The sequence below is a fragment of the Lissotriton helveticus genome, chromosome 8, assembly GCF_964261635.1.
Source record: "Lissotriton helveticus chromosome 8, aLisHel1.1, whole genome shotgun sequence".
NCBI lineage: Eukaryota > Metazoa > Chordata > Amphibia > Caudata > Salamandridae > Lissotriton > Lissotriton helveticus.
In genome coordinates this window covers 1,451,782,028-1,451,809,661 of record NC_136069.1, presented here as the reverse complement: position 1 = coordinate 1,451,809,661, position 27,634 = coordinate 1,451,782,028, and the positions used below count along the sequence as shown (strand labels likewise).

The following is a 27,634-nucleotide window of genomic DNA, read 5'->3' as shown; positions in this document are numbered from 1 at the left end:
CCGGGCTTGTTTAGGCCCCTTTTCTCTTCACTATTGTGATTATCTGTGTGGAACAGTGTGCGAATGCCTTCGGGCTTTAAGACTTGCACGTCGTGTGGGTGCCTTATGTCGGTGACCGACTCATTTGCATGTGGTGTTTGGGCGAAGATCCCGGCTTCCCTGATTGCGAGGCTTGCCAACAGTTGAAGCCGAAGTCGCAGCGGGAGCGCCGGATGAAACTGCTCTCGGTTCGTCTCTCAAGGTCGGCTTCATCTCCTCGATCAGCTTCTGTGGAAGGTTTTCAGAGCGGCCGTCGTCGTCGTCGTCATCCTCATCCCTAACCTGTGCCGCACGAGCGTCGCTCCCGGTGGGTAAGTGTTGCAGCTTGTCCCCGGAGGCTGGTTTCTGGCCTGTTGGGGGCGTGGGCTCTCCGAGGGTGATGCGGCCCCGCGTTTCGTCCCCCTTTCCACCGTTTCCCGGTGAGGGGGCGTTGAGAGCCCAGATGGAGTCTTATGCGGCGGCCTTGCAGGCCTCGCTGGCTTCTCCTCCTCCTTCCCCTCCTGGGACGTCCGCGGATCCCTTGCATTGTGCGGGGCCCTCTGCGGCGTCGCCGGCGGCTCCGGCCCAGGCGCCGACTAGCTCGGCTCCAGGCTTGGAGGATGTGGTGTGACCCTTCGGGGGTCCCTTCTTTGGACCACGGCGCCTCTGCCTCGCCGCAAACTCCTGCCGGAGTCCCTGTGGTGTCGCAGGAGGTCACCTGGGCTCAGGTCGCATCCCCGAGCCCTTCTCGGCCTTCTGGACAGGCGGCGGCCTCGTCTACTGCTGAGATGACGCCGCTACGGCGCGGACAGCTGCTGGCCCGGGCGGTGTCACAGAGGTCGGTGGACTCCCCTCGTCCCGCTATGGGTCAAGGCCGAAAGGGGACCCCCATCCCCCTCCGGGCCCCGCTCGTCCCTCCACGCAGGCGGCTGCCTCGTCAGAGGTTGAATCGGCCTTGGCAGCGCCGCATGGGTCGGCGGACCCCCTATGTCCCATTCTGGGTCGAGGCTGGCGGAGGGCTTCTTGTCACTCCCCCGGTCTCTCTCGTCCCTCCACGCAGGTGGCTGCCTCGTCGGAGTTCAAGCCGGTGCCGTTACGGCGCCGTCCCTTGGCCACTTCGGCTCCGGCTCTGCTCCTGTCCCCGGCGCTGTGTGACGTGGGAGAGGCCTGTCCGGCATCTCCTTTGGTGCCGGATGGTGATGACGTCCTGCCTCAGGCTGCGGGGTCTTCGGCGCCAGACAGGCGTCGAGTCGCGGACCCGTCTTCGGACGCTCCCTCTTCTCCGGAGGTTGGGTGCCTGCTGGTGTCGTCCTCACCGGAGATGGGCCGCCGCGTGGTGGCTTTTTCCTCGGCGTCATCGAAAGGCGTCTACCCGCCATCCTCGAGACCGCTGTTTTCGCCGTCAGAGCAACTGGTCCCCCACTCCTCAGTCCCTCCTTCTACTTTTCAGGTCTGGCCTTTGCCTGCCCCGCTTGGCTTTGGGGACGGCCGCCTTAGTTTGCAGCCTTCGCCCACGGAGGAGCTGATTTCTTCACAGCGGGGTCCTACGGAGGCGGGTGCGGCCTTCGCTTGCGCTGTGTCCATGGCTGTGGGTATTTTGCGCATGGGTGGCCTGCTTGCTCATTTTCCTGCAGATCATCTTCTGGAGGTGCTTCCCTTTGAGGGTTCGCTCCTTTCTTCCCTTATGGGGACGTGGAGGCGTCCCACCACTGGGGACCCGGTGCCCCATCACCTCCTGCACCGGCACCTTCCAGCACCGCAACATGTTCGCCTCGACCAGTGCCGCTCTGCGGGCCCATAACACCTTATGTGTGTTGGCCAGGGCCACCTCTTGTTTGTTGGACTATGCGGAGTCCTTGGGATCCGCCGCGTCACAGGAGACTGTTCAGCTTGAATTGCGGCATCATGCCCTGGATGGCCGGGAGCTGGTGGCGTTCATTCTTTGCTCCGCTCTGGACATATCGGAGGTGCTTGGTCGTGTCATGGCTTCTTCGGTTGCCCTTCGCCGCCACGCTTGGCTTTAGGACCGTGTGTTCCCTGAGAATGTTAGTGAACGACTTGTTGATCTTCCCTTCGACGGCACCCTGTTATTTCATGCCCTGGCAGACTTGGCCATCCAGAGGTTCTTGGCAGGGCTTCGTCGTCCTCCTCCTTCTTCTCCCCCTCAGTGACTGGTGAGTTGATCTGGTTCTTGGACCTCCTTATGGGCAAGTCACCCTTGTTGTGCTGTGTGTTTTATGGCCACTCGAGTCCTCCTTGCTGGGATTGTGGCTTGTTGGCTGCTGGACGGCCCTTGTTGCTTGTGTGTGTGTTTTTTGCTTGAGTTATCTGCACAGATTGGCCCTGAGATTAGGCCTTCTGTTTTCTCTTGGGCTGCTTGACAAGTCTTCTGCTGGGGTTTTTTCCCCGTGGCTCATTCATTTTTCCTTTGCTGTGGAAGTTTCTTCCAAAGAGGGTTCCCATGTCTTGGGACTTAACGTAGCCTATGTGGAGTAGTGGTAGCTGTTATATAGCGTGCGCTGTGCTAGGGGGTTGTGGTTGCCTTCGGGCCTCTGGTCTCCATGGCGTTTATGTATGTTGCAGATGCTTCTTCTAGGTTGTGTGCGCTGACCCCTCGTGGTGGTGTGTCCAGGCATTTCCTCGCCTTCATGCTCCTGCCCTGGAGGTTGAGATGGTTTCATGTTTTTTCCCTTTTTCAGGCGTAGCCTGCCTGGTCTTCCTGGGGGCCCCGGACTCTTCTTCCTGTTTCCGGCTGCTTATTGCTGCTGGCGCCGCTCTGTCTGGTCTGTAACTTTCCGACTATGGTGGGCTCGCCTTCTTTTCCCTCGTTTCCTTGGGCCCTCTAGGCATCTTCTTCTTCCTTACCTGGAATTGGCTGGTGGTGCGGTTCCCTTGTAGAGGCGTGGGGTGCTTCGGCCTCCCCTGGCCTTGCCCTTCTTTCCTCTGTTAAGTGTGAACGGGCTCTCGTTCTCCTTCTTCTTCCCACACCCCTCTAGGGGTTGGGGGTGTTCTGCTTGTGGGGTTCCCCTTGCCTGGGGAGAGAGGCTCCTCGCCCTGTCAGTTGGACTGGTCCCCTGTGTGACCTTCTGTTATGTCCAGGCTAGTGGAGTCCTTTCACAGACCCTCCTTCCCCGTGGGTATGTCTAGGGTATCTATTCTACGTTAAGGAATCTGCGGCTAGTAGTCTCTATCAGATGTACGAGTTACTTGCATTCGGTTACAATGTATCTGGTAGAGACGATTCTAGCCGCAGATTCCTTCACGACCCGCCCTTCCTCCCCGTTCTGCGAAGGCCTTTTTGGCTTGGCCTTCTGCACTCGCCTTCCGGTGGATGGCTATGTTTCTTTGAGTGCATTCTTTGCTCCTTGACAGGATGTTTTTGTCTTGTTTCTTGTTCCTTCCTCCTCTTTGGCAATTTAGAGGAGGGGTCTAAAGGTACTCCTGTGCACCTCTGTCCTGGTTGCTTCAGGATCGGGGCTTGCCTTTGCCCTCGTCCCTCTTTGTTTCTCGGGTCCTCACCCCTCTGCTACCCTTAGGGTTGGGGTCACCTGGCAGTGCTTTGCCCTTTCTTTCCTTTGGGGATTGTCACACTCTGTGCTAGGGTTGCTTGGAAGGTTGTCGTTCCCTATTTGCCTTGGAACTGGTGCCCCTTCGTTGTTCTTGGTTGGGGTTATACTCCTGCTCGGGTTGTCATGACATTTTGCATGTGTGCCCTCTGTTCTTTATTCTTTATTCTTTTCCCTGCCTTTGGGTCCTGCAGTGTCTGGCACTGCTCCTTATGGTGTTGTTCCTCACCATTCCTTTATCCAAGTGTTCTGCTATTTCGCACACTGTTCCCATGTTCCCACAGTTTGTCTGGTGGCTCCGCGTTGTGGTGCGGAAAAGTTCTCCGAAGAAAACTGACGTAGGCGTGCCGGGGTGGGACTTATGTGACCTCGCTGATGTCACGTGCACGGACGACACCTGGGCAGAGTCGCGTGATGCCGTCCCCCCAGTGCGCAGGGATGCTGTGGCAGAGGGTTTTCCGGATCCAGTCCCATGCCTGGGGATAATTCTGCGTTAAGGAATTGGCGGCTAGAATCGTCTCTATCAGATGCATCGTTACCGAAGGTAAGTAACTCATGCAACAGGTATTTTTTAAAACATTGCCGTCACCATGCTCATGGGATAGTTGTGAAAACATGATGCAAGACTTACCACATACCAACCAATTTCATGCCTTCAAGGTTTCCCATAGTTATTGTTATGTGTGATACCTTCAGATAACCCTGGATTTTTACCCAACAGCATTTTACTGCTTGATTTTGTAAGCCCATAGTTACACTGTTAACAGCAAAAGGTCATTACCCAGAATACAATGTAATATCAGTTAGAAAGTCAGGACTGATTTAAAGTGAGGCATTTGCCATGGGTGTACTTGGCGGCTATGACTGTCCACACAGCAGCAGCTCTACCTTAATGTAGTCAGGAAAAAGTGCAAAAAAGCAGTGACGAGCATGCTTAAAACATCAAGTTTCAGGTGAATTAGAATGCATGGCTGCAAATGAATCTGATGTAATTCAACATTTTAAAGGTTTAAAAAGGTACTATACTGTTGGCAGGGTTGAAAACCCCTACAGTATCATAATATTCAATAAGGAGTAGGTGAATGACCCCCAAATGTTTCCAGGAGTTTGTTTATTAAAACATTTAAATAGAGCACTCTTACTTTCCTAATCCATTAATTGTCTTGTAAACCAGAGTTATGACAGACTGAGTATGAGAGGTATTGCAATGGGAGTTCAAGTGAACTACACATGTTTTCTATGCTTAAAACAGTCTAACGTAAGTCAATTGGACACACTGCCAATGGGAAGACGCTACATACCTTGCATTACTTCTCTTTTAAATTAAATATGTGCTTTATAACTATCAATGCAAAAAAACAACATGTATTGTAAAGATGGGAGAAAGACAGTTTTGTCTATTTCGGTGGTTGGGCAGCTGAATAAACACTTGCACAGATTAAAAAAGGTTTGGAAAACATCCTTGAAATTAATGTAAAATAAATACTAAAAACAGGTCAGCCTACCGATGCTCTAAATTACTCGCGTTCTGAGGAAGATTCTCCAAGACCATGCCCAGGTTATTCCTATCTCCTCAGACTAGCCGAGCAAGGTGTCATACATCGATCTTCCAGTTCTCTCTCTGTGTCACACGCTTCGACTACTCTAAGGGCTAGCCTTCCCTTCCAGAGGAGGGAGAGGGGTTTTGCATCCCAATCTTCAGAACCTCCACTGGGACATCTGAGCTCATTTCAACTACTGCTGGAGGTGGTGGGCATCATCTTAGAAGCTTTTGACCCTGCCACACAATCTGTGTATTCTGGGAAGGTGAGTACTGTCAAAGGGATTTTAGCAGCATTGTAAGTGTTTCTCTGTTTTCCAGACCAACCTTCCCTCTTCAAGCCCCTATTGTGATAATGTTACTTTAGTTTGACCAGTTTGTATCCTGTCTCCTTTTGTTATGCTCCAATGAGACTTAAACCTTGTTCCCATCTTTTTGATGAGAACAAGGCAAAAACACTATTTTTTAGTTGCCATTACTTTGGCAAGGCAAGTCAGGGAGTTGCAAGGTCTGAGTACCCATCTGCCATTCACCTCCTTTTTTCCTGACATCTGGTATTGTAGTGTAGTTCCTATATCCCTAATAGGCTCTGCGCATTGGAATAACATACACTATAGATTTGACATAAGACTTAGGTCAGTATGTCTCTATCGAGTATATTAAACGTAATTGTGTGTGTGCCAGCTAACTCAGAGGTCACTAGAAACTTTCTCGAATAAACAAGAAGGGATTAGTCACTGACAACCGCATAAACATGACAACTTTGTTTCCCACAGAATCGAAACAATATCTTTATAGTCATGGAAACAATAGATAACTATTTTACTCAGTCAATCGTGCATGCTTCGTTTCTACAGAGTTGCACAGAAATAGAGAGACGGACATTTCAATAAAAAGGGGTTTATTGAACAGTCTTCTTTCTGATGCAAGAGATATGAACTGCTACAATCGTTAAACAGAATGCGAAGTATAATGCGTACACCGTAAACAGTAATATAAAATAATACTGTAATAGCATTGTCTGTTGCTATTACAACATATAAAAATACATACATAAATAACACAGGCTAAAATACTCAACTGGTGCTTCTAAAATACGCCTACCCCAGTGTACCTAACCTAGGTCTAGTACGAGGGAAGAAGTAGATGCTGTTTTAGCTAAGTTTAGTTTTGCCAATAATCTGCCAAAGGTTACTCTAGGTTCTAATCAGCTCCATACCTTAGAATGAGAGAGGTTGGTATCTCTTTACCGGGACTCGATTTCCCAACACCCCGCAAGGGGAGTCAGAAACACTGGAGCTGGATTCTCGGCAGGAGGATGACCGCGTCTAGTCAGTGTGTCAGCTGGAGAGTTGGCTTCCTAGGGTACTTGCTGTGGCGAGCTGAGTCGTGCAAGTAGGTAGTCGAACTGCACCGAAGCACACCGTGCTTTGCCTTAGCAAGTGAAGGATTTACCTTAAAGGTGTTTAGGAATGCCAGTACTGACGTAAAGTCGGGCATATGAACGTAATGAATGAACCCCTAAGGAATAGCTGTTTATGCATAATAAATGAGTTCTTGGCGAAATAAATATCCAAGCAAGGGAAAGTCCCTAACGGCTTAAGAGTATATCGTTGTGACGTAGATGAACGGATGGAAGTAGCCATGCCTGTATTTGGGTAGCATGGGCTATGCCTAAATAAGGACTGGATTTCTATGCCTATATAAGGACAATGTGAAATGTACCTATATAATGGCATGTATCGGGAAATTCATACGGAATCTAAATCGATACACAACACCTACTCCACTTTCTTATGTACGACATTACTAAATTCTAAACATGTTACACATATCTAAATCATATCTATACATGAAGTGCTAAAAGCAAATTTCAAATACATTGTAAATAATGCATTCAAACTATTGCACTGGTGCTGTACACATTAAAGCAATGTTTCATTCTAAGGAAATATTGATAGTCGAAATGCTAAATGAATGAATCATGAAAATATACATTTATGAAACGGCTCATAAATACAGAAGAAAAAGGTGCCGAAACCATTTCATTACAGATTACATAACACTGTTTGTTTGTGGACAAGGCAAATATTGTCTCTGGAAGTATTCAAAGAATTCTTGTTCTCTATGAAAAGTTCTACTATAAGCAGATTACTTGTGCCAAAAAATGAAAAAATACAAATTTGGAGAAAAAAAATTATTCATAGGAAAAACTTCCAAAGTTAGTACCTTGTTTTGGAAAAATGAAGATCAAATTCAAAGTCTCTCAGAACACTGTGTGCCAAAATCAAAAGTCAGTGTTAGGGCTTGGACAAAACATGAAACCTTCTATGTCTGTTGACAAAAAGTCGTCTACCATTGTAGGTGAAAGTTGGATTATCTCGTTTAGAAGATTAACCGCACATAGATATGAAGCATCGCCGTCAGCATTGGTCGTATTGGATGGTACCTGTGCGCCTGTTGTTTCCTCCCATACCTCAGCAGTTGCAATTTGCGTCTGTCATATCTCAATGAATGTGATTAATCAAAGAGGACTAGCTTAAGTTGACCAAAGTGTTGCAGTACTCTAATTAGTTCTGTCACGGGCACCTTGTTGGTGTATTCATGAAGCCCTCACCCACCAACCTAGTTGGTGGCATGCTTCATCATCGGGCCCACCCAGTGACACTTAGTATGTCCCGGGTGTGCTACGACGCCTGATTACAGCGGAGCTGGTATATTGCTGAGAGTGCAGTGAGTGAGGTTGAGTGAGTTGTGATTTAAAACGGCTTGGTGGTGGTCCCAGTACCCGAGGGTAAATTACATTTTAATAACTGGGACGTCACCAGCGGTTAAAAGTAAGGCTACAGGACGCGTAAGGGTGGCGAGTTACTGCCCCCTGCGTCCATCAGATGGTCGACATGTTTCAGCCAGTGCCTTAGAGTATTCTGGCTTTCCTCAGGACCGTTTTTTTAAAACAGACTTAGTGTTGTGGTACAGACTATGTGATACACTCACTAAGGCGGAGGACGACGGCGGGACAACAGGTACAACGCAGGCACTGACCAGAAAGACTGGTCATCCCCTTACCGCTTCCCTCCAGGAAGCCTTGGCTAATAACCCAAAGCGTATGCATGAGAAGGGAATCCCCCTCTCACATATAGAAAAACGCCTTAGTGAGTGTATCACATAGTCTGTACCACAACACTAAGTCTGTTTTATTTCACCACACCTTTTTAAAAAACGGTACCTGGCTCGCTGGGATCCTCAGAAAACATATCAAAGTTAATGAAATAGCCAGAGGCAGTTCTGTCAATGGTTGGAATTGCATCCGGATTTGTTGAAATTGCTGGAACCACTTGATCACTTGTTACGTTTGTTAAGACAGGTGCTACTTCGTTGCAGACCGGTGTTTCGTGATGAACTGTTATTTAGGTCTCAAGAGATGCAAGTTCCATAGCTTTGTTGCTTAGTCCTTCTTTTCTCACTGCAAATTCCTAAATGGTGATGAGTCTCTCAGTTTGAACCTCTTGTATTGTAGCTAGAGGAGTGCGTCTGCTACATTGGTGGAGTCCACTTGGCCTACTGCTTAGCATCCGTCACATAGTGTGGTTTTATCAGGTCGATGGACACAAACCTGTTCTCCTTTTTACTAGCAAGGGGTGGCAGTAATACTGTTCTTGATCCAAGGATTGCTAGGACAGGTACTGGTTGTCTGTAAGAAGGCCCAAATTTCTTCTTGTCTGCGATCTTTTCTCTGACTTGATCACCAAGCTTTGGGATCCAGACAGGCCTTGCTGGGACGGTTGATTTTTTACCCAGTGGTGGGTGGCTTCAGGAACACGTTGCTTTGTTTCGTTCTTAGTTCATTTAAGTCCTGTAAAACAGCCAAACGATCTTTGATATCAAATGTCTTTTGTTGCACCACTGATGTCTGACAATCAAGATCCGGAACCAACATTCTTGTCCCAAAAAGGACCTCATATGGAGTGATACCCCCTAGAGAACTTCTTGGCAAGTTGTTAAGACTACGTTGGACACTTATTAGATGTTTGACCCACCCGTCACCCGAACCTAATACCCTAGCTGTTATAGATTGCTTTATGTCCCGGTTTTTTCTCTACACAACCAAATTTCCCTCAGGATGGAATGGACTAGAATACTGCAATGTGATGCTCAAACTGGACGTGGCTTCTTTGTAAGCTCGAAAGCTAAACGGAGGAACCTGGTCAGAATGTAGTGTGCCAATTGCATATGTGCCGATAAAAACTCGCAAATCTTTTATAACAATTCGAGCGTCAGCCGAGCGCTGAGGCCACATTCAAATTAACCTTGAACACGAGTCCACTGCGACCATGATATATTTATAGTTACCATCCCTTTGTAAGGGACCACAGTGGTCCAGGTAAACACAAGCTAATGGTTTATCTGAAATCAACAGGGACATCTGCGCAGAACGTTTCACAGTAAAGACTTTCATCTTTTGGCATATTTTCACATTCCAAAACATAGTTTCTGGTTTGTTTCCTAATACCTGGCCACCAGTATCTCTGTTTTAATAATGATACTGTGGCGGAAACACCTGCATGAGCAGAGGCGAGCCCTTCATGTGCTGTTAGGATTAGTCCTAATCTATGTTCCATGTTTGGAATTACCCTATCCCCCACTCCAGGGATTCGATCAAACAGAACATTATTTGTATCAGTTATATATGAGTATTTGAATGGAAACCCTTTAGTTAATGCTGCACCACTGTCTTTACTTGTAGCGTTGACAGCTAGCATTATTTCACTGTCTATTTTCGTGTTTGAACGAGTGATTGCAGCTACGGAAGCCGTTTGCACAGCTGCCTTCGCGGCTTCATCAGCCAATGAATTCCCTTCAACGTGAACGGCATCACGTTGATGACTCAGGGTGTTTATTTGTAGTCCTTCTCGTAGGTGAACTACTTGTTCCCAGAGCGTTTTATGCTTGATTGTCCAACCTTTTGCATCTTTGAAACCGCTTTGAAGCCAATTCTGTAAATATTCATTGTATCATTGCTCACAGTAGAAAGAATCGCACACTATGAGTGTGCGGAATTCGCAAACCGTATTTTCAAGTGCCATTTTGAATGCTTGTAGTTCAGCTCACTGAGCTGTCAATCTCCTAGAGATTGCGTTTTTGTGACCATAGGTCAGAATTTGCCATCGCGCATACGACCTTTAACAATAACGCATGCAGCACTGTAAGCTTGTTTACCCCCGTAGCGGGTTGTGCTGATCCGTCAGTATAAATTATACATTCATACTCTTCTAGAGGCAGAATTTCAGTAGGCAGAGGACATTCTTGTTCGCATTGCAGGAATGCTTGTGTTTTCAAATAAGGATCAAAAACGTATTCAACATCAGTTGCAGCAAGAGAATTAACCCAGTGTATCCTTCTCGGATGTAAAGCTTTAGCATTTGGAATGCTCGCTTTTGTCACTGCCTCTAAGGCATGAACAGGAGTTCCGACCATAATGTGTTTTCCCTGTGTTAGGGCTCTATCTTTTTCTACAGTGGTTTGAACAGCTGTCAGAATTTTTTCTGTCGATGTATATTTCATTTCTGTTTGTGTACAAATGTGATTTGTAAGCAATTGGTACTTTTTCACCTTCATTAAAAGTTAAGTAGGTGAATCCTCTTTGACCTGGAATGATTCAAATCACTAAGTTGCGTATGTTTACTCGTGTTTGTAAATGTTTTGTTGCTAACATGTCTGTTGGTAGTGAACGCAAAATTTCTGTGTGTTCTTTTTTCCAATTTATTGTTTTAAAATCAGGTTTGATTAATCCGTAGAAAGGTGTATCCCTTTCTGCGTAATTTAGAATGTAAGGTCTTCCGAAATTCAGGAAACCTAGAACCGACTGTAAGTTTTTTTGTGTTTTTTGAGGTTGGAGCAGCACACACTTTTCTAAAAAGTTGGCTGCCAGGCTTTTGCCTTAACTTGTTTTCTCATATCCTAGGAAAAGGACATTGAGATGGTCAATTCTCGCCTTTTTAAAAATTTAATTTGAACCCTTCAGAGGCTAACCCCAATATAATGGTGTTCACCTTGTTCAAGCGCCTGTCCAAGTCATCGTCTGTCAAATAGATGTCATCGACATATGACATTGCCTCGTCATCATAAGTTTGTAGTAACTCTGTTACCCTTACTGAGAATAACCTAGGACTATTCTGAGGGAGACGACAGAAGTGACGCTGTGTCCCCATTATTGAGAAAGTGGTCAAATACCTACTTTCTGGTGCAATGTTTTGACAAAAGAAACCATTCGAAATATCTAATGTGGTTTTATATTTTTTACGCACAATGTTATTCATTAATGCCGTACTGTGTGCATTTTGCACTGCAAATGTTTTGCAACAAGAGTTTAAATGTCTGTAATCCAATACTAGACAATATGTAATGTCTGGTTTGGAGACAGGAAACAAAGGATTGTTCATTGATGAGGGGCCTGTTTCAATCACCCCCTGGTATTCAAGTTGATCCAAACTCTCCCTGACCTGTTTTTTAAATTCTTGCTTAACTGGGTACTGCCTTTGTGCAGTTGATTGATTTTTTACTTGGATGTTATGGTGAGGTGAGTCCTCATCCCATCCTACATGATTTTTATATAATGCTGGAGCTTGGGCGACTGCCCATTTCCTGGCATACGTATATTTTAAATGTATTGGAATATGGTTAGAGAAGGCTGGCATAATGATGTCTTCGCCATGTGGGCACTCCCTGGCAAATTCTGGTGGCCAGTCTTGTTCAGCTAGAAGAATGTCCTAACCCTTAGAAAGTCGCTCCCAAAAGAGTGCTGTCACTTTTCTTGGTATGTCTCCCTCCATCCGGAGTGTTATTTCATATAACCTATGCGGAGAACTAACCCTGGTATCTGCAGTTTCAACTTGAATGTCTTCATTAAAGTCCACGGTCTCCAGAAGACCCTTCAGGTTCTGGCGAGCTATTGTGACTTCTGCTGCGCTGTCCAACATTGTCTGAGCCCATTCTTCGTTCTTGAGTTGTGTCCTCAAGATCCTCGGCATGTCTGATTTTTAGATTTGCTACCTTTTTGGTGAATTTAGTTTTTTTATTCTTCTGAACGTGTTGATCGTCTTTGGACTTCACTCGTTCTTCCTTGTTTTCTGACCGTCCTCTTTTTTCGGATTTCTGCGACGAAGTCTCAAAGGTACGCGAGGAACGTGTATCAGTGTCTTGATATCGATCAGGTTTTTTCAAATTATCCCTATTCCTGAGGTTATACCTTCTTTCAGAGGGCTCCTTTTGAGGAGACCTACCTCAGGAATGAGAACGCTTCTCTATAGAAGTTTGTTTACTATTTTTCCATTTCTTTTTAGGAGGAGTAGGGGTGTTTTTAGTAAAGACCTTTTCAGGACTTTCAGACAGTTGGGGTTTCACTGTATAATTCTATTTATCTTTTTTATATTACTAAGTAATACCTTGTCCGACATTGATTCAATGTCAGGGTCAGGTGTGTAGCCGGCTAAGGCTAACCTTGTTGCTCCTGGTCTACCTAGTGAACCGAGCCTGGTAATGTGATTTAAATGTTTTAGGGCACCGTTAAACCTGAGCTCATGCTCCTGGTATGTGAGTGGAATTTCAATATCCTCGAAAATAAAATAAAATATATTCCTCTGGTGGATCATCTTCTTTGTAGAAGTGAAACATAAGTGTTATTGGATTTGCTTCTGGGAAGACTATCCATGAATAGAATACCTCTGTCTGGTGATATTCATGTGCCTCTATCAAAAAAACTGCCCTACCACCTCTTGATGTTAGGCCATGTTTTATAAGTTTTGATAGTGATGGTTTTCCTTGAATTTGGAGGAATTATTACAGCATTCTCGTCGGTTTCTTGGAAACCTGTATAGTTTAAAGCTCTGCCGGCGTTGTCGCCTGTAGCTCCACTGGCCCCGGGATTATCTTCGCCGGCCATTTTGTTGACTGAAAATTTGCAGAGCAAGTTTCAAGGGAACAAAGATAAGGTGCACAAGATTTTGGAACACTGTATCCTTCAACGTTGACCAAACCAAAAAGCTAATACATAGGATTTTTCGTCCTACTCGGCTATTGCGGATATTATTCCTTACACACTCCAGACGTCTATTGGAGTATTACGGGAAAAGGGGTCTCTGAGAAAAGCACGACTGAGTTACTTCAGTATCTAGCGTTAAATTAGTGCCGTATCAAACCGTTGGGCGCCATGTAGTGTAGTTCCTATATCCCTAATAGGCTCTGCGCATTGGAATAACATACACTATAGATTAGACAAAGGACTGAGGTTAGTATGTCCCTATCGAGTATATTAAACTTTATTGTGTGTGTGCCAGCTAACTCAGAGCTCACTAGAAACTTTCTTGAATAAACAAAAAGGGATTAGTCTCTGACAACCGCATAAACATGACAACTCTGTTTCCTAGAATCGAAACAATATCTTCAGAGTCGTGGAAACCATAGATAACAATTATTTTCAGTCAATCGTGCATGCTTCGTTTCTACAGAGTTGCACAGAAATGGAGAGACGGGTTTTTCAATAAAAAGGGGCTTATTGAACAGTCTTCTTTCTCATGCAAGAGATATGAACTGCTACAACCGTTAAACAGAATGCGAAGTATAATGCGTACAGCATAAACAGTAATATAAAATAATACCCTAATAACATTGTCTGTTGCTATGACATATATAAAAATGCATACATAAATAACACAGGCTAAAATACTCAACTGGTGCTTCTGAAATAGCCCTACCCCAGTGTACCTAACCTAGGTCTAATCGGAGGGAAGAATCTGCCAAAGGTTTCTCTAGGTTCTAATCAGCTCCATACCTTAGAATGAGAGAGGTTGGTATTTCTTTCCCGGGACTCGATTTCCCAACACCCCGCAAGGGGAATCAGAAACGCTGGAGCTGGATTCTCGGCAGGAGGATGACCGCGTCTAGTCAGTGCGTCAGCTGGAGAGTTGGCTTTCTTCGGTACTTGCTGTGGCGAGCTGTGTTGTGCAAGTAGGTAGTCTAACTGCACCAAACCACACCGTGCTTTGCCATAGCAAGTGAAGGTATATTTATACCTTGAAGGTGTTTAGGAATGCTGGTATATTTTTTTTTATTGATAAACAAAGAAACAAAAACATTACACAAGGCAAAAGTACATTAATCACAATCATGTGCTCATAAAGGATGGATCTCTGAATACAATGTTATATGGCATACATTTAAAATAGGGAGTGAGGGGGTCAGCGGGGAAGCAATTCAATGGCTACATATGGTAAACAATACATGGAATGTCGGTTCAGGGAGAAAGTGAGACATCTGGGATTACATTGAAAGGGGGAGTACATATGTTTCCACGGTAGGCATTCCACTGGCACCAGATTTTGTTCCATTTCCTAGGTCTACCCCTTGCTACATAGACTGTCTTCTCTCTAAACATACACCAATCCAATGGTTTCCTTCCATACCGATACCGTGGGTGGCCGCTGGGAACCCCACAACTGTGCGATGTCTCTCTTAGCTATCATGTTCCCAAGGGTCGCCCACTGGGTCTGAGCAACATTATAGTCATTCGGTTCCCATACATTCAACAAGCAGCGCCTGGCTTCAGGCTGTAGCGCCACTCCGGTGACCCTTTCCATCACTACATGCACACGATTCCAAAATGCAACCACCTTCGGGCACTCCCATATTAAATGAAGGAATGTTCCAACCATTCCACAGCCACGCTTACATAACCCATCGGGAGAGTAACCCATACGAATCAAACTCGGGCCAGTAACATACACATGATGGAGGATTTTGAGCTGGACAAGTCGAAGACGGGCAGGTATAGCGACCTCCTTGGGCGAGGATAATGCAGATTGCCAGTCTTCGTCGTCCAGCTCCAGACCGTCACCAATCCAAACCTCCCTGAGACGCACAAGTAGATCAGCCCGATTGTTGATCAACTTCTTATATATTAATGAGATTGTGCTATCGGGCACGTGACCGTCAAGCACACGATCTTCGAGCGGAGAGGACTCAGGGATATCAGTGCCCACCGCAAAAACCGAGGTCAAAGCATGGTGAATCTGCGCATATCTGAAACATTCCCTGTCGCTCAAATCATATTATATTTTTAATGCTTCAAAGGTCTTAATGTTGCCCTTGGCCCAAAGGTCGCTCACCCTGCTAATACCAATCATATAACCTTTCGTTCTCCATAGACATCCCAATCTTTCAGATGCATATAACGGGGTTGCACGGGTCAGTCTGTCTCTCCAACCCAAAGCCACAGTTGCATCATGCCAGACACGCACAGAAATTTTTGTAGGTCCAGATAGTTTCCTCCCAACTACCCTAGAGTAGAGCGCCCTATTGTAGTTCCCACCCGGTAACAATTACTTGTCCATCTCGAATGCCGGGTTAGGACCGGGTGCGTACGTTGCGTGGTTAATCGCACTCAGCTGAGAGGCCCAATAATAACGCCTGATATCTGGAAGCGCGATGCCTCCGTCATACCAAGGGAGCGTAAGCTTGGCAAGGGCGATACGCGCGCGTCCGTTCCAGACCAGCCGCCTCTGCAGGCTCTCCACCTCTCGAAAATAGCTCGCCGGGATAACATCGAACGTGTTCTGGAGCGCGTACAGAAATCGTGGCAGAGACATCATTTTGAAAAGGTCCGCGCGCCCGAGCGGTGACAATGGCAACCTACGCCAGCGCGTGACATCCAGTTTCAGCCTCTGGAGAGGGGGGAGCAGATCGCTCTCGTAGCGAACAGCGGGGTCTAGGGATATGTAGATCCCTAAATATTTGAATCCCGTCTGCGATACCTGGATAGGAAATCTACGAGGCAAAGGAGGAAGACCCCCCGAAAGCACATAAACACAGGATTTGGTCCAGTTGATAACGAGACCCGAGTTCTTACCAAACGAAGTAAGCACGTCAAAGAGCACATTCAGCGATTTTCGGGGGGACGTGAGGTACAACAGGATATCGTCTGCGTAAAGCGATATGCGATCCTCAAAATCCGGGGTCCACTGGATACCCTTTATCGAAGGCTCTCATCGCAGCCAGGCTGCCAGTGGTTCCAGAGCGAGGGCAAAAAGTAGGGGAGACAACGGGCAACCCTGCCGCGTGCCCCTCCCGAGGGTAAAAGAGTCCGATGCTCGACCGTTAACAACTACCTAGGCCAAAGGCTTCTCATATAAAAGTTTCACCCACCCGATGAATACGGGGCCAAAACCAAATTTCGCAAGAGCGGCCCAGAGATACGGCCATTCTATTGTGTCGAAGGCCATCGTGGCATCTAGGGAAACCAAAATGGCCGGCTCATGAAGAGTCTCCGCCCTCGCGAGGACGCCATGTAGGCGCCGGAGATTAAGTGCCGTGTTACGATGCGGGATAAAACCAGATTGATCCGGGTGGATCAGGTCGCTAATAACCTTAATCAGTCGGTTAGCTAACAATTTGGCAAAAATTTTGGGTTCAGCATTTAAAAGCGAAATGGGCCTATAGGAAGTGCAACGATCCCGCGGCTTCCCCTCCTTATGGATGACCACGATCGTAGCAAGACGCTGATCACTAGGAAGGGAGCCAGAGTCTCGCGACTCCAGGAACATATCCCGAAGATATGGCGCCAGTTTGTCAGGTCGCAATTTGTATAGTTCAATGGGCAGACCATTGGGACCCATAGCCTTACCAGAGTGAATGGAACAAATAGCGGTAGCAACCTCGTCGGCCGTAAGTGGTGCGTCCATTAGGTCTCTATCGGTCTCAGATAGGCGCGGCAATGCAATGTTGCGCAACAACAAATGAGAATCTTCCTCTTCCCTACCAGAGACCGGAGAATACACTGTTCGAAAAGGTTCCACAAAACACTCAACAATCTCAACCGGATCCGTCACACACACTCCATCAAGTCTCTCAATCACAGGGACAACACGATTCGCCCTTTCTTTCTTATCAAGCCACGCAATCAATTTACCAGCCTTGTCACCAACATCATACAGTCTGTCCTGTTGCTCTCTATTCATTACTTTAGCAGCGTCGGTCACCAGGGCTCTTTAATCTAGCTGTTTCAAGCTGAGGGAATGAAGTTTGGCACGAGTTACGCCAGCCTCGAGGTCACTCTCTAGCTCAAGACGAATCAATGCCTCATATTTGGCTTTCTTAGCACCAGCAATTAGCGATAAAGCATGTCCACGAATAACAGTCTTGAAAGCCTCCCACAATGACACAGATGAGGACACAGACCCCACATTTTCGAGAAAGTAGTGATCAAGGGACTTTATCAACTCAGTGCGAGTCTTGGGATTGCGAAGATACCAGGGGTTTATGGGAGCGACCCGTCCTTCGCTACACACTTTGGTATCCATGCAGAGCCACAAGGGGGAATGGTCTGATATACCCCGGGGAAGGTGTCTAATTTCTCTAATCGAGGAGGACTGCGCTGCTGGCATCAGAACATAGTCAAGTCTGGAGAGACTGCCGTGAGCCCCGGAATGGAAAGTGTATTGAGACTGCACAGGATGCATCAACCTCCAACAGTCTACGAGACCAAAAGTCTCCAAAAACCCACTCAGCCATGATTGAGACTTGGTTAGATCTCTGGGGGGATAGCGATCCATGTTACCGGAGATAACCGAGTTGAAGTCTCCACCCATGACCAGGATACCACCTGGAAGCCCCAGCACTACTCGCCCAATGTCCGCAAAAGTAGAGGTCTGTAGACCCGGCGGGACATATACAGTAATCAGTGAAAGTGTCCTTCCCTCCTACCTGCCAGTGAGAGCGGCGTAGCGTCCCCTATCATCAAGGATTACCTCGTCTATTTCCAAAGGGAGGGAGGACCGAACAAGGATGCCCACGCCCCTAGAACCAGAAGTGAATCCGGAGTGTGCAACAAGACGATACCCTCGTCTATTCATAGCGTGACACGCGTTACCAATCAAATGCGTTTCCTGCAGAAGAACGATATCGGGGGAAAGACGTTGCAGGAACTGTAACACCACCCCCCGTTTTATCCTATCACCCAACCCGTTGACATTCCAAGGCATTAGCTTCAACCTACTACCCCCATCTCGGTAAGGAATGTAGAGTCCACCCCACAGGGAACACAATGATCGGGTCAAAGAAGAAAACAATACGTTGCCTTGTGAGAAAATAACAAACACACAAACTCCCCCCTCCACCCCCAACTTGAACCCATTACAACGCCCCCCACCCTGCACCCCTGCGTACGACTCAAAAGCCACCCCAACCTGCAGTGTGCCTGTCGCCCTGACATTAAACTAGTCTACACAAAGAAACCCGGAGGAGGAAAGAGTCCCATTTCCCCCGCCACCTCGGGCCTACATCAGTGAAACACAGTAGTATGAGAATAATCGAACTCAGCTGTGAGATAAATGAAATGTTCGGACATCAGGAACCACAGTGTCACTCCTGCTCCGGCACTCCACCCTCGGCACCACCAGGGTGCTCAGTTCGATCGTCTCGCTTAGGTAGAGCATCCAGCCAGTCACCAACACTTTCAGGACGGTCGAAGAAAAATGTCCATACCTCATATTCGACACGAAGCCTCGTTGGAAAGAGCATCGCATATTTCAGGCCCACATCTCGCAGCCTTCGCTTCACTCCCTGAAATCCCATCCTCTGCCTTTGGACAAGCTGGGTAAAGTCTGGGTAAAAGCTCACTGATGTATTTTCGAACTTTACCGTGAGGCCTGCAGGATAGCGTCTCTGTCCCTGAAATGAAAAAGCCTGGTAATGATAGGCCTCGGAGGGGCACCCGGCTTCGGTTTCCCACCCGGAACTCGATGGGCACGCTCTACGGCAAAGAATTTGCTAAGACCTGTAGGGGCGAGATGATTTAAAACAAGTTCTTCCACCAGGAGATCCGTTGCGGAATTTTCGGGGGTTTCAGGGACACCAATAATGCGTATATTGTTACGTCGGGCCCTGTTTTCAAAGTCCTCCAGTCGGTGGGCCATGAGGTCGTTGGAAGATCGCAGATTACCGATTTCTGTCTGTAGGTCTGAGACATCGGTTGTGAGGCTGGAGGTCTTTACATCTAACGACTTGACCTTTTCGTTGGTTTTTGCCAAGTCGGCTCTGATCAGGGTGACATCGACGGCCACCGTGTCGATCTTGAGAGCAAGGGCCTCGTATTGCTGGCCAGTGGAAGCCTTCATGCTGACAATGGCGCCCATGACATCCTGGAGGGTCAATTCAATCGGCGCAGCCGGGTCTTCCTTGGCATCTTCAAGAGTGCGGCTGGTACCACCAGGGGACCCCTTAGGATGGGTATAGCGGTCCATGACGTTAGTTTGGGTCGGTCCCCCGCGGAGAGGCGTCTTAGTTTTCCGCTTCTCGTTGTCGGGTCTGGTGCCCATATTGGAAAAAGTGCCCCGAAGGGGCCCACGGGACCTGGTGAAAATGGCCGTTCGCGATCAGGCCACAGAGTCTTCAAAAGTGGGCTAAAGTGGCATAAATGCCAACGTGACTCAATACGAGGCACACGATGAAGAGGCAGAGCCAGGCCAGACCCCGGGTAGACCGGAGCCGTCTTGCGATCTGATAGTGCCCAGACCCAAAAACGAAACTGAAAGTTAGTTCGAGGCTGCTAGGGGGATGCCCCTCAGGCCGTTGTTGTTCGACTACTTCACGGCGTCCTGGCTTGTCAAGCCCCCGGCTTCGCCATGGGGTGGGCCTCAAAAGTTCGAATCAACGTAGCTGCGGTTCCCGAAGTCCAAATTAAATTTTTGAAAGAGTAGTAGTGTCAGCCGAAGTTCATCTCCAACAACCCGTATTCAGAATCAGGATATCTTTCAGAATATGTGCGAAGGGCGGCAAGGGTCGCGGGAGCTCTGTGCTCACGCGGCCATCTCGGATGCTCGCGAAGCTCCTCCCCCCAGGAATGCCAGTATTGACGTAAAGTCGGGCATATGAACGTAATGAATGAAACCCTAAGGAATAGATGTTCATGCATAATAAATGAGTTCTTGGCGAAATCAATATCCAAGCAAGGGGAAGTCCCTAACGGCTTAAGAGTATGGTTTTCCAAGAAATCGTTGTGACGTAGATGAACGGATGGAAGTAGCCATGTCTGTATTTGGGTAGCATGGGCTATGCCTAAATAATGACTGGATTTCTATGCTTATATAAGGGCAATGTGAATGTACCTATATTAGGGCATGAATCGAGAAATTCATACAGAATCTAATTTGATACACAACAGTATTGCTAACCAGGGGCTATGTTCCTTTCAAAAGTGGTTACCTCTGGGTCACACCAACACCCTCCCATTCTATCCTGTCCCTGTCCCTATCCCATGGAGGAGGAGCAGCCCATCTGTATCGTAGGTAGGTTGGTGGTTTTTTATATCTGCTGCACCACTGACATCAGATCTGGTATTTGTTGACTACTGTGACAGTAGAAAGAACAAAGTAGTCGAGAAGAGTCAAATGGTACCATGCCCCTGCCAAAAATGGCAACACCTGAGGGAATCGGGCCCATTTCACCAGGGCCAAGTCATCCTTTTCTGCTCTTGCAAGAAGCAGCAACATGGGCGTCGCTGCGCACATTCATCAAAAAACTACTGTTTGGTCTCAGAGGTGCATAAGGACGGGCACTTTGCCAGCTGTGCTGCAAGATTTACTCATCTAACCGTCTATCAGCCTTCCTCAGAGGAATGTATTGCTTGGGAATCTGTTCAACAGGTGAGGAATCCGCAGGTGGAAGTATCCATCAGAAGAAAAAGTTGCTTTCACCTGGTAATGCTATTTCTGGTGGATAGTCTGTCTACCTGCAGATTCCTCACAGAACCCATCCACCTCCCAGTCTGGTAGATGGGTGTACAGGGAAAGTATTAATAAGGTTCTAATAAGAGTTTGAGCTGTACAGTATCTGATTGATGTGGATGTTGCTTCAAATGTTCACCTCGAAGGTAGAAAAAAAACAGGATGGAAAATGACGTTGATGTGCCGGGAGACACATGTACCATGGCTAAAGAGGGATATTTTGAAGAATTTGGGCATGCAACTGGTTGTTTGTTCTAGGCAAACTGGGATAAAAAGAGGGGTTGCCATACTGAGGAAACGTGGATTAGGTATATGTAGTGATTTCGCTGCAGACAAATGGGGGCGCTGGGTAATAGGTACGATAAAGGTTGATCTTAGTATCTTTACTTTGTGTAATATTTATGGGCCAAATCTGGACGATGCGGAATTGTTCGATTTTATTAATGTTGAATTGGCTCAAAGGCCGCAACCTGTGATATTATGTGGCGATCTGAATATAAATATCCCAGCAGACCTAAATATTAGATCAAACCATAGGTATACTGGAAGAAAGATATTAATGTATGGTGCCCTACGGGGGTTAATGGTAGAACAAGGTCTTTATGATGCTTGGCACGTTCTATATCCTGTGAGTCCTGGATATACGTTCTTCTCCGCCCCACATATTAAGTTTGTTCGTTTGGATTATTTTCTCATTTCTGCTGGTTTGTTGACTAAGGTTAATTTGGTTATCCATCCGAAAGTGGTCTCAGACCACAACCCTGTGATTTTAGAATTAACTTTGGAATCGGTTCAGAGGGCTTCCCCAAGGATCTGGACTTTTGATAGAAAGTTATTGAGTGATGAAGATTACTGTCAACTAATGGGTAAATGTATACGTGAATTTTTTTATATAAACAAAGGCACAGCCTCCCAAGAGGTAGTTTGGGATACTTTTAAATCTGTTGTTCGCGGGGAAACGCTCGGCTTCTCTAAATTCAAATATAAGCAAAGGATGACCAAATATCAACAGGATTTTGCTGAGGTTGTTATGAAAGAACACAAATTAGCTGACGTAATATCCCAGGGTGGAGATGTAGAACTAATCCAAAAGGCACAGCAAGACCTCACAGTTATGAGGACTGCGGCCTATGCTAATATTGCACAACAAATAGCGGAGAAATACACACAACATAAGGAAGAGGCATATGAGTACAGTGAAAATACTGGGAGATTTTTGGCAAAGAGGTTGAGGGAGAAGGCCGTATATAACGATATAGTTAAAATTATAGATATGAATGGTAGGCTACAAGAGGCCAAACCAGGGATACTTCATGCATTTTATGAATTTTATCAATCGTTATATAATGAGCCGCAAGCAGGTAGGACAGGGGAGGAGGAGTTAGAATATCTCTCTCCTCTAGTCACTAATATTCTGCCAGAACATCATCGGGTAATTTTATCTATACCCCGGATTGGGATGAAGTTGAGACCGCGCTCTTGGGTTTAGCACAGGGGAAAGCGATGGGCCCGGACTCCATCCCTTTAGAATTTTACATGATGTTCCGGAACGTAATTCAGAAGGAACTGTTGGAAGTCTGTCAACAGGCTTTTTTTGGAAGGGCACCTGATTCTTGGTCAGAGGCCACTATAGTTATTTTTAAAAAGAAAGGTAAAAATGCAACAGAAATGGGCTCATATCGGCCCATTTCATTATTGAATGCAGATAATAAGATATATTCAAAAATTCTTGCCAATAGGCTAAATGATTTGATTTCCGGATTGGTCTCACCCCGTCAACATGGGTTTATCCAACGTAGAGATACTACGGATCATATTCGTAGAATAATCTCTATTTTGGATTGGGCTCAGAGCAGCAATTCATCCGTTGGAGTGGCCCTGTTGGATGCTGAAAAGGCATTCGACAGGGTCACCTGGCGGTTTTTATGGGCAGTTTTGGATTGGAAAGGGTTTCCTGCTGAGTTCATAAAGGCAATATAAACGTTATATAATCGCCCGACAGCGACAATCCGGGTAGGGGGTGAGGTTTCCAAGAAGGTCGTGATAGCAAGGGGGACGAGACAAGGGTGTCCCTGCTCTCCACTTTTGTTTGCGTTATATATCGATCCTTTTATTACCATAATGGAGGCAGACAATCTCATTAAACCGGTTCAGATTAGAACATTATGTTATAAAGTCTACGCATACGCGGACGATATTGCCGTGGTTACTGCAAACATTACAGAGGCCCTTCCCCGAATTACTCAAGCGGCTGAAATTTTCGGGCGCTGTTCTGGGTACAAATTAAACGCCGCAAAAACCCAGGTAATCCACTCACTGGCAGGCCGACCTACGAATGCTGCTTTTTCTTCAGAGGCTACGTATTTAGGTATAAAAATTACAGCAAACGTTGACGATATAGTTGCTAAAAAGCTCGACCCGATTATTTCCTCCTCCAATAAAACATTGCAAAGAATTAATAATCTTCATCTCTCTTTGTTTGGCCGCAGCAATGTTATTAAAATGCTTATTTTCCCGAAATTTTTATATATTTTCCGAGCTATTCCTTTTTTAATACCTTCTGGGTTTTTTTCTCGTATAGAGAGAATGTGTTCAAGGTTTCTCTGGAGTTATCATCGTGCCCGGCGTGCCATGAATAGATGTAGTTTGCCTCGTGAAAGAGGAGGTTGGGGGATACCAGATTTCCAATTATATCATTGGATTTCAATTCTACAAAATATGGGGGTGTTACTGCTACCGATAGATCCAACTCCTGACTACGCCGCACCCTCAATCTATGAGATGCTGCTGGGACAAGAATCAAAGCAGTGTATAAACCGCATTATCGAGCCTAGCTACTTTAAAAAAACTAGGTTTAAGCCGGTATTAGCCACATATGTAATCTGGAGGAAAACGAAAAAGAGGTTGGGTATTGGCCCGAATTTGAACACCTATACTCCACTTCAGGACTGTACTATTTTACCTGTAATTTTCACTGATTCTGTGATGAAAAGATGGTCTAATTTAGGAATTTGTTTTCTTGGGGATTTATTCTCAGGATCACAATTTGTTTCTTTTGAAAATTTGCAAAGTAAATATAAGGTACCTCGAGGGGACTTTTTTAAATATCTACAGCTGCGTAGCTATTGTGAGCGGAAAAAAAATCAAAAAGCGATCACTCTACAAAAAATAGAGATTGTTGAGTTACTTAAATCTAGATGTAAAATGTCTCCCCTTTATCATTTATTTATAAATATGCTCAAAGATGATTTCGAATTTCAGGAGACAAAATGGGCCAACAAATTCGGCATCGAAGGGGCTAATTTGACTAGAAGTATAGAAATTTCAACTAATGTACTGTTTAATGGCCCTTTGGAGAGCCAGCACTATATGGCAATTTTTGAACTTTATTATACTCCGGGGAAACTAGCAAAATGGTATACCGGCAGGGGCAATAGTTGTAATCGATGTGGTCAGTACGCTGCTGATGCTATCCATATGTTTTTTAACTGCCCTAAACTAACCAATTTTGTCAGCGATATACAGACTTTCATTTCAGGTAGTCTGGGTATTCCAGTACAACTTTCCCCTACACTGGTAATTTTTGGATGGCAAGGAAATGCATTGACGGCTGTAGAGGAGGGTCTGATATTTATATGTATGGTTCTGTTTCGTCTGTGTATTACATCACAGTGGCTCGATGCCAATCCTCCATCCTTCGTTAATTGGCAAACTAGGCTACTCTCAATATATCGTTTGGAGATGGCGCTTTATAGAACTAAGGGCAGCTGGAAAAAGAGACAAGGAAGCCAGTTATGGCAACCAATTGCTACATGGCTGGGATCTTAGTAGTCGATCGACTGTAATAACTTGAATGATTTAGGATCCCATATCATTATTTCCACTTGTTTCGGCTGTCTCGGTTTTTTCCGGCATGTTTATTTGCCTTTATATGTATTATAGTTGATGTATCTAAACTGTACTTTGTGTGCTCTATGTGCTGACAAAAAAATCTCAATAAAAATATATTTTTTTAAAAAAGATGTGCCGGGTGGGCGCTATATGGCTTTGGTTTTGGCACCGGTGTGTCACTACTGGCACCAACACAAAGCCAGCGCTCTCTAATTACGTCATAGAGCTTTGAAGTTTCTAGGATTATTCAACAAGTGAGGAATACAGGTTTAGAGGGTATCCAGCAGAAAGATTGTTAGGTTAGAGAAGGTAAGAAACATTTTCTTCAGTTGAATCTCTTACATGTAGACCCCTCAAAAAGAGGATTTGACTGGGGAGTTTGAATCAATGCTATTCTGACTCTTCTTGCAAATCCAAGTTTTTTATTTTCAAAACTGTGAAAGCAGAGGTTTGAAAAGCTTTTGCCTTACTTTTGATTTTGTTATGAGCTTGCCCGGACTTTAGACTCTCTTCATATGTCACTTTGCGGTCACTCCCAAGCCTTCTCTGATATTGGTATAGATATTTGGATGAAAAGGTAAAAGTGACTAATTAGATAAGTGCTGTTTAGGTTGATGGGGTGTTAGTAGGAGATGCAGACAGAGGGTTTATAGTTAGTGTATACTGTTGAAGAGCGTGAGCTCAACTTTTGCCATGTGCATTGTTTATGGTTTGGGTATAGCCACATTGTTTACTTAATTAGCAGATGTATGGTCACAAATTAATTTGAATATTTTCTTGAAGTTTTCATTCGTTTTCTGACAGTGTGCTTGCTCAATTACTTAGTCTCTGAAGGAGGAACCGAGAGCCCAGCCCATTTGTGCTCAAGTTCTGAGATGGTTTGAGACTTTGTCAATTAGAGTGTACTGGATAGGCATTGTGAGTGGCCAACTTCTAAAAGCGCCCTATACTTTATTTCAAGAATGCTTTCTGGATAGTGATTACAATCCTGATCCCTGCGCCTATTGGGAGCCATTATTTGAGTGCTTTCACAGCAGACCTATTTAAAGATGTTATTTTATAGATAGTATTTATATATGGCGGACATAGTCCTGGAGACAGTGGAGAGCTTTCCATGGAAGACGTTGTTGTCTTCAGATTACAGGTGCTTGATGCACGTTTATGAAAGTGATTGTATAACACATTATACTTTGTTCACCTACAAAGTAGCCACACATTTATAGTAGTAAGCATTCATAATAATGGTTCAAATTATAGGAGCAGGGTGGAGTGCTTTGAGATTCAAGTGACCCATTTGTCCCTAGTTTTTGCAGATTGTCTTGAAACTAGATGTCTTCTTGTCCCCTCCGGACACAGAGTCTAAGCAACTTAAGACAATGGGCTAATAGGTTTTGCATCAGGCATTCTCATGCTCTGTGCTGTGAATTTTCACTTGCAGACAATGCCACTTTCTCAATGATTTGTGGGAATTTACTAAACTAGCAGAAGCCATATTCTTATTTGGTCAATGATGGTTTGCACGTGTTAATGCAGATCCTGAACTGCGGCTTGAATTCACTCTGGTGTTCTAGCACTATCATTTCATGGCCTTGCATGCTGGCAGATGTTGTGGGAGGATTGAATTGTGGGATCAGGCTCCGCTGATCCTGAACGGCCTAGATTTGGAAGGAGGTTCTGGTAAGGGGTTTTATGCCACTCATCATTTGGCTTCCTCCTCCTACCCTCTTGCGGAGGGTGGATCTTAAGCCATTCTGGTGACTCAGTTGACTAATACATCAACTCAGGGGATCTGTGTTTGAACAGGTTCGAATCCTAGCAGGTATATTCAGTTCTTAGTTCAGTAAAGTTATGTACCATTGAACTAATAATAAGCATATGATATTTCATTGCCAAGAGATCCAAGGTTGAACATACGCTTTACAAAGACACATTGTTACCTTCTGTCGCAGTAGAATGGACAGGTCCCCCACCCAGTCTCACAACACCTGACTGCATGCTTGGGGATTGAGTAGTGCCAGCTAGAGTCCTATTGCCTCCCTGATGTGATTGCAGATGTCATCCAGTTTGCTAGAAAACCTGCTTTGAAATCTATTTATGAGCATGTATCATTTTAAACCACACGTTTCGCACATACTGTATTTCACATTGCCTCTTGCACTGCAGAGACTGGCAGTGGCTGCAGTCAAAGTTACCTGAGTTTCCTCTCTGCTTTCATGTGTCTCTGTGATTGCTCATCTTTGTTTATGTAACCTCTACTGGTAAATTTGCTGACATGTCACTTTAGCTGTTTCCTCTTACTGCATAAATGTTTCCTCAGTGGGATCTGAATAGTATGTTAACTTTCTTCATGGCAACTCATTTCAAGCAAATGCATGGTAGGCCTCTTTGTCTTCCTACTATGAAAACACTGATGTTGGTTGCAATATCTTCATTTTACAAAGTCTGAGAACTTCAATTCACCCCCTTTGCCAGTTTTTTGACCCAGACCTATTGGTCCTCCATACCTGCCCCGCGTTCTTTCCTTAGGATGTTTCAGCTTTCATAAGTCCAGTCTATCACCCTCTCATACATCTTTACTTCTCCTCATCTCACCACAGAGAAGTAGTGGTTATGAAGACTGGAGCCCAGATGTGTGGTCTTCTGCTGCATTGACGGCACCCCACAGGACAAAGTGATGGGCCAGCAGTTTGCGGGCTTTGCCAGAGCCAAGAAAGTTAAGGCAGTGACCGAACACACAATTTCACATTGGCACTGGGTCACCCTACCTTTCAAGATCTGCTATTCCTGGGATTCATGAGAATTTTGTCCAGGGCCTGGGATGCTTCTACCACTCTTCAATGGCA

General features: G+C 45.7%; 1 protein-coding gene across 2 annotated transcripts in view; it reads left to right on the top strand.

The window, feature by feature from the left end:
* The window catches only part of LTN1 (listerin E3 ubiquitin protein ligase 1), a 386,602-nt gene that overhangs the window by 250,843 nt on the left and 108,125 nt on the right, over positions 1-27,634 (top strand). The window lies entirely within an intron of this gene.